This window comes from Gigantopelta aegis, chromosome 8, assembly GCF_016097555.1.
Source record: "Gigantopelta aegis isolate Gae_Host chromosome 8, Gae_host_genome, whole genome shotgun sequence".
NCBI lineage: Eukaryota > Metazoa > Mollusca > Gastropoda > Neomphalida > Peltospiridae > Gigantopelta > Gigantopelta aegis.
The window spans coordinates 42,433,504-42,440,940 of NC_054706.1; positions in this window are offsets into that span (position 1 = coordinate 42,433,504).

The window sequence follows — 7,437 nt, forward strand, 5'->3', positions numbered from 1 at the left end:
TGATGCCACCGGACACAGATGGTTAGCTGATTTGTCTGCATACGATTTTAGTATCAAGTATATACCAGGAAAGGTCAACACAGATGCAGATGTGTTATCTCGACTGCCAGCAGAGCATCAAGAGGATAAACTGGAGACAATTTTAGCGGAGTCCATCAAGGCTATATCTTTGGGTATGCAGGTACCAAGTTTGGTGGAAAGTCTGTGTTTATCTTCAGCTGTGTTGGACGATACTGAGGATGTTGATGCTGGAAATCTCAAGCAGATGACTTTTCGGGATTGGCGTCAAGCACAGACCAGAGATCCAGTTAATGGTTCTATTCTGAGAGATGTTACTCAAGGAATTAGACCAAAAAGGAATGACTTCTCTTCAACAGAACGATCTGCTCTTTTAAAAGAGTTTGATCATCTGTTCCTGTATCGAGGTGTTCTTCACAGGAAAACCACACTGAATGGATGTGAGAAGAGACAGTTGGTTCTTCCTTCTTCTTTCGTGGAGACTGTTCTTCAAGGTCTACACAATGACACTGGACACTTGGGGAAAGAGAGAACACTATCACTTGTTAGAGACAGGTTCTACTTTCCAGGTATGGTGAAAGCCATAGATACATGGATCAGTGGTTGCAACAGATGTTTACGACGAAAAGCTCCAACCAACATCAGAGCCCCTCTGGTAAATATCCGAACGAGTCAACCATTGGAATTGCTGTGCATGGATTATCTGACTCTGGAGTCATCGAAAAGTGGTTTCCAAAATATTTTGGTTATCACCGATCATTTTACCAGATATGCACAGGCTTTTCCAACGAAGAACCAGACTGCCAAGACAACAGCTGAAGTTTTATTTAACCAGTTCATTGTGCATTATGGTTTTCCACAGCGGATTCACACAGACCAGGGTGCCAATTTCCAAAGTGGTTTAATGAAAGAACTTGATCACATAGCTGGAATAGACAAGTCCAAGGCAACACCATACCACCCAATGGGAAATGGCATGTGTGAAAGGTTTAATCGTACACTGCTAGATATGTTGGGAACTTTGACTCCAGACAAAAAACCCAACTGGAAATCACATGTTGCACCATTGGTCCATGCCTATAACAGTACTCGATATGAGTCCACAGGAACCTCACCTTTCTTTTTAATGTTTGGTAGACATCCTCGTTTACCATTGGACATTGCACTTGGCCTGGATAGCAATGATGATCATCAGAATTATACTGAGTTCATCAAGTCCTTGCGGAAACGCCTGGAAGATTCATACTGACTGGCCAGTCAAGCTGCTGATCAGAGCCGAACTCAGCAGAAGAAGCAGTATGATTCCAGGGTTCGTGGGGCTGTTATCCAGGTTGGGGATAGGGTGTTGGTTCGTAAACTTGCCTTTGATGGGAAACACAAGCTGGCAGATAGATGGGAGGAAGATGTCTATGTAGTCCATGAGCAACCAAGTTCTGATGTTCCAGTCTTCACTGTGAAGAAAGAGAAAGGACAAGGAAAGGCAAGAACTCTACATAGAAATCTTTTACTTCCAGTAGGGTCACTGCCAATTCCCATCAAAGAGACTGATAAACCCGTTCCAGCACAGAGGAAGACATTAGGTCCCAGGAAAGTACAAATTCCTACAGATCATAAAGATGGATCAGCCCCCATCTAAAGATGACTCGTCGAGTGATGAATCTGAGGAACTTCAGGAGACAGGTCTGGGGGTAGTATCTGCAGATTGTGGTACTCATATAACTACCAAAGAAGTACCTGCAGAGGAGACCTTACAGGAGGTTACCACTTTAGTTCCGGATGAGTTAGCCCTGGAACTTGAAGAGGCTCCTGCACAGGAAGAACCTTCAGCTGCAGATGAAGTCCTGGAGGATGCTGTTACATCTGAAGATCCCTTTGTGACTGAAGAAACAGAAGTAAAGCAGATCACACCGGTTCCAGTTCCAAGAAGGTCAACGAGACCTAGGAAATCACCTGATTGGTACCGGTCAGGTGAGTCCTCCATGACTACGCAAGTACTGAGGGATGGCAGGCCAAATTGGAAAGAAAAGGCAACTTTTCTGACTTCTCTAGCTGCTACAGGTGTTCTTGACAGTATGCCAGACAATGCTTGTCAAGCATTACTTGCTATAGTAATGGAGAACTCGGGGGCATGTAAATAACGAGGACGTTATTTCACTTAGTGGGGGGGGGGGGGGGGGGGGGGGGGGGGGGGGGGGGGGGGGGGGGGGGGGGGGGGGGGAAGAATGTAATCAGGTGAATGTTTGATGATTTTAAGCTATTGCACTGCACTGTACAAAATACACACATACACTGGGTTTTAATTAAGGGTCAATACTTTAGGGCAGTTAGTGTAGCTTGTTTCATGTTTAGAATACTGACCTTTGACACTGACCAGTACTCACCTACTGACTGATTTGTTTAAGCCAACAGGTGACTAATGACGTTTTGAAATTCACCTGACCAGAAAGGACATGTTTTTCATTTTCTGAATAGACGCCATCTTGAAATCTTTGAGGTTAGTTTTCTTTATCTTTTCTAATTTGCACTCTTTTTATTAACTTGCATAAAATTAAATGTAATTAATAAGCAATTATAATTTTATACACTAAAGCAATTAAATATAATTTATTTAGATTACATATTTTAGAATTATACATATACATTAATACTAGTGTTTAATCTATGAAGTAGTTATATTAATTTGGATTAAGATTTTATAAAGGGGAATAAATGTAATAATTAGTTTATAATAAGGCGTGTAATGGCGTAATTTTGTTTATTTGATATAGATTATTATACTAGCTTAGCTTGTACTGTGTTTTCTATATTTTAGTATATCAGATATGGACGATGATTTATAAGTGTTTTATTTGTTTTATAGCTGCTGATATCTACATTTCCTATTGACGACCTATGTTCTGTCGCCCTATCGCCCACAGCGAAAGGTAGACTATTGATTATTGCTCAGGGTACATTCTTGTTTAATGCACGTGCAGTTCATGTACTTGTAAACAGAAGCTTAGTTTTAATTATATCATATTGTAAATATTTATATTGTATAGCTTAACCTTAAATTGTGCTGAACTTTATGAAAAGAGATGTGGACTTTAGATTATTTATTAATCCTTTATTAATAAATATTAGATGATATATAGTGTATTTATAGCATTAATGAGTATCATTAATTAAATTCCTTGGTATGTATATTTGGATAAATAGTATATTTTCTTTAAATATACTGCAGAGAGTTGTGTAGTTTTTATGCTTTTGTGTTTGTTACTGCCGAAGGTTGCTGTCTGCATTAATTACTGACATTTGCAAAATTGTATCTCTGCATAGAGCATCTAACACAAATTTTCGTTTCATTCTGTGCACCAAGACTGGTACAGTTAAACTCCTAAACCGGACACCATCGGGACCAAGTAAAAAGTCCGGTTATAAGAGGTATCCGGTTTATTGAGGTTCTTTTCTGTACAGATATTTAAAAAGGGACAATCACTGTATATCAAAGGCCGTGGTATGTGATATCCTGTATGTGGGATGGTGCATATAAAAGGTCTCTCGCTACTAATGCAAACATGTAGCGGGTTTCGTCTTTAAGACTATATATCTAACTTAACAAATGTTTGGCATCCAATTGCCCATGATTAATAAATCAATGTGCTCTAGTGGTGTCATTAAACAAAATAAATAAACTAACACAAATTTAAATTGAATGGAAGGTTATCAGGCAGTGACATAATAACACTTCGAATTATCATGTAGGGGTTATCAGATCACAGGGAGCATGGTTGCATGATCAATATATTTCTATCCGTATCTATATCAACTTTTGGGGCGGGACGTAGCCCAGTGCTAAATCGTTCGTTTGATGCCCGGTCGGTCTAGGATCGATCCCTGTCGGTGGACCCATTGGGCTATTTATCAGCTTCAGCCAGTGCTCCACAACTGGTGTAACAAAGGCCGTGGTATGTACTATCCTATCTGTGGGATGGTGCATATAAAAGATCCCTTGCTGCAAATCGAAAAGAGTAGCCCATGAAGTGACGACAGCGGGTTTCCTCTCTCTATATCTATGTGATCCTTAATCATATGTCCGACGTCACATATCCGTAAATAAAATGTGCTGCGTGCGTCGTTAAATAAAACATTTCCTTCCTTTCTATATAAACTTCATAAAGTAATAGTTATCTAGAACAGTGTTTCTCAAACGGAATGCCACACTACATTAACGAGCCATGAAATCATCAAACATGTATATCTACATTACACTAGTACATTCAATTATATTTTTACATGCCGCTATTTAAAGTGACATTCCCGAGTTTGCTGCATTGTAAGATGTTTTCGACTAATAAAATATTTCTACGATTAAACATACATATTAAATATATTTTCTTGTTTAGAATATAAGTGTCTGTATATTCTATGTGTTTTTGGTCGTCTTAATGTTTGTAAGAAGCCCAAACTGAAGTTTGTCTTAAAATAATTTCGTACGTACGAAAAAATCATTTTTAGAAAATAAAATGAAATTTAACCTACTACAAATATTAGGACGATCAGAAACACGTTTAATATACAGTCACTAATATTTTATGCAGAAAAATATATTTGATATGTAATTACACTCGTCAAAAAGTCTCTGTTAGTCGATAACATCTTAAACATTCCAGCAAACTCAGGAATGTCCCTTTAAAACACACACACTCACACACACACACACACACACAGAGAGAGAGAGAGAGAGAGAGAGAGAGAGAGAGAGAGAGAGAGAGAGAGAGAGAGAGAGAGAGAGAGAGAGAGAGAGAGAGAGAGAGAGAGAGAGAGAGACACACACACACACACACACACACACACACATCCTCAGACCTATATTTATTATAGCTAGACATTAACATACACACATTACTTGTGTAAAGTAATATAATATAAGATGGCTGCAGCGGAGTGGAGTCACGTTTGAATCGCTCTGACAAAATCACACTGTAACCTCGTCAAAAGACCAAATACTGATTAAGTTTTATAGCGAGTTATTGATTAGAAAAGTACAATTATATCGACTTAATAACAATTTCTTGGTACTTGGAAAGAGATATTCAACCTGAGGTAAACAATGTTCGATATGTGATCACGAACAATAGTGGCCATGTTCTGAAGCTTGTAAATGTACATAAACAACTGTTAAAAGGAAATTTGTAATTAAAGGATATTAAAACATGGGTAGGTCGAAACAAAATAAATAAAATAATCCATCAAAAACCAAGGTGAGAGTTTCATTTCGTCTCCCATAACGCACGAAGTTGATCAAATTGAAGACAATCACCTTTCTGAAACGTTTGTGAAAAACACCGAAAGCGTCAACATTGCATGCGGTGAGAAGCAGAGCAGTATAAAATGTTTATTTGCGAAATTAATGTACATGAATTGCATAAGAAAGTGGACAGTATTATGCAAATGATAATTACAAAAGAAATGTTTAACTCTCAGATGGAACAGTTAAAATGTGACATGGTAAACTGTTCGTGGTTGAAAATGAGAATGTATGTTTGAAAAAAAGATATCGAATCAATGAAAACGTTGCAGGAAATGTTTGACAGCAAATTACAGGAGATTGTAAACAGAGTACATGGTACATGTGATAAAATGAACGATCTCGAGCAGTGGACGCGCAAGACAAATGTACACGGTTTTTGGTATTAGAGACACCGAGTCTCATTAACAGAGTGAAGATAAAATTGTTCAGCTAATTGAAAGCAAACTTGGGGTGAATGTTAGGTGGGGAAATATTCGGAAGACACGGATATAATAGGTTAACTTCAAATGTAGAAAGGATACGATTGCTATTACGCTAAATAGAAAGAAACTGAAAGGTTCTGGTGTGTCGATAACAGAGGATTTGACTACAGTTAATTACAGGTTATTGAAACAGACGAAAGAAGAAGAAAAACAAAAGCGAGTCGAATCATCGTGGTCATCTAATGGTAAACTGATCGCCAAGCTGGTACAGTGTTCGCCAAGCTGGTAAACGGTTCGCGAAGCTGGTAAACGGTTCGCGAAGCTGGTAAACTGTTCTCCAAGTTGGTAAACTGTTCTCCAAGCTGGGGAACTGTTCGCCAAGCTGAACAATGGTCGGGTTATAACAGAACTTTATTACACTCGTGGCCATCGTTCGATGGCATCAGAGGAATACATAAATAACATAGCATAAACAACATCAAGATGACAATATCTGAATAAAAACGAATAAAACATATATACACAATAGAAGTCTTAGGAGGAGCAGAATTGTTTGTTGATAATAACAATAAATTTACACAATTTCTTAAGGGTGCCAATATTTTTACAACTGAACAGCTTTTTAAATTTATATATATTTGGTCTATTTATGTAGTACTTTTTAATATATTTAGCCCTTTCCGCTGTAAATTTTGCACAGATAAATAAATAATGAAACTCATCCCCAACATCGTTTGTAGTACAATATATACATTTTCTATTTTCATATAATATGTTCCTCCACCTTCCTTGTTCAATTGGTAAAAAGTGATTGGCAATACGGAATCTAAGGAAGGTGGTGTACATAGTGTTATCCAGAATGTTAAAATAAGATTCAAACTCAAGTTTATCTTTAAATATTCTATAGGTCAAACCCTTAGATGAGTTTGAGATTTCACTTTGCCAGTGTTGTTGAAATTGGTCTGAAAGTCTTTGTTTGACTAACTTTTTTAAACTTAAGACTGATCTAAAGGTCTGTGTATCCCAAATATTATTAAGATTATAAAGAATATCTCTAATATATGTTATCCATTTATGGTTCATACCACATTGTATATTATCATGATATAATAGATGATAGATCTGTAGAGAGAGTTTGGTAGGTTTTCCCGTTAAAAGACGAGCCCAATAAGAAACCATACGTACAGATATTGTTAACGACAGTGGTTTCCTACCAAACTCTCCATACAACATATATACAGGTGTGCTCTTTCTTAAAGGTACTAGATAACGTAAAAACTGTATATGTACATTTTCTATTATCCGAGTATTCTCAAAACCCCAGATTTCACACCCATACAGTAATATTGGAACAACAATATCGTCAAATAATTTTAGTCGATATTCAATTGACAAACAGCATTCATTCGATTTTTTCAAGATATAAAACATGGCTTTTCGAGCCTGTTGTACTAAATTATTTTTACATTGATTACATTTGTTAGTTTTTTCGAACCATATTCCCAGATACTTGTATTCATTTACATTTTCTAAGGCAATATTATCTAAAAAATATACTTTAGTATAGTCCTTCTTTGTGCCTCCGAATATAATCTTGGTTTTTGAGATGTTTATAGATAATTTCCATGTTTTGCAATAAGAGTCATAGGCATTTAATATATGTTGCAGTTCCTCTTCTTTTCTTGCAAGTAGGGCTGTATCGTT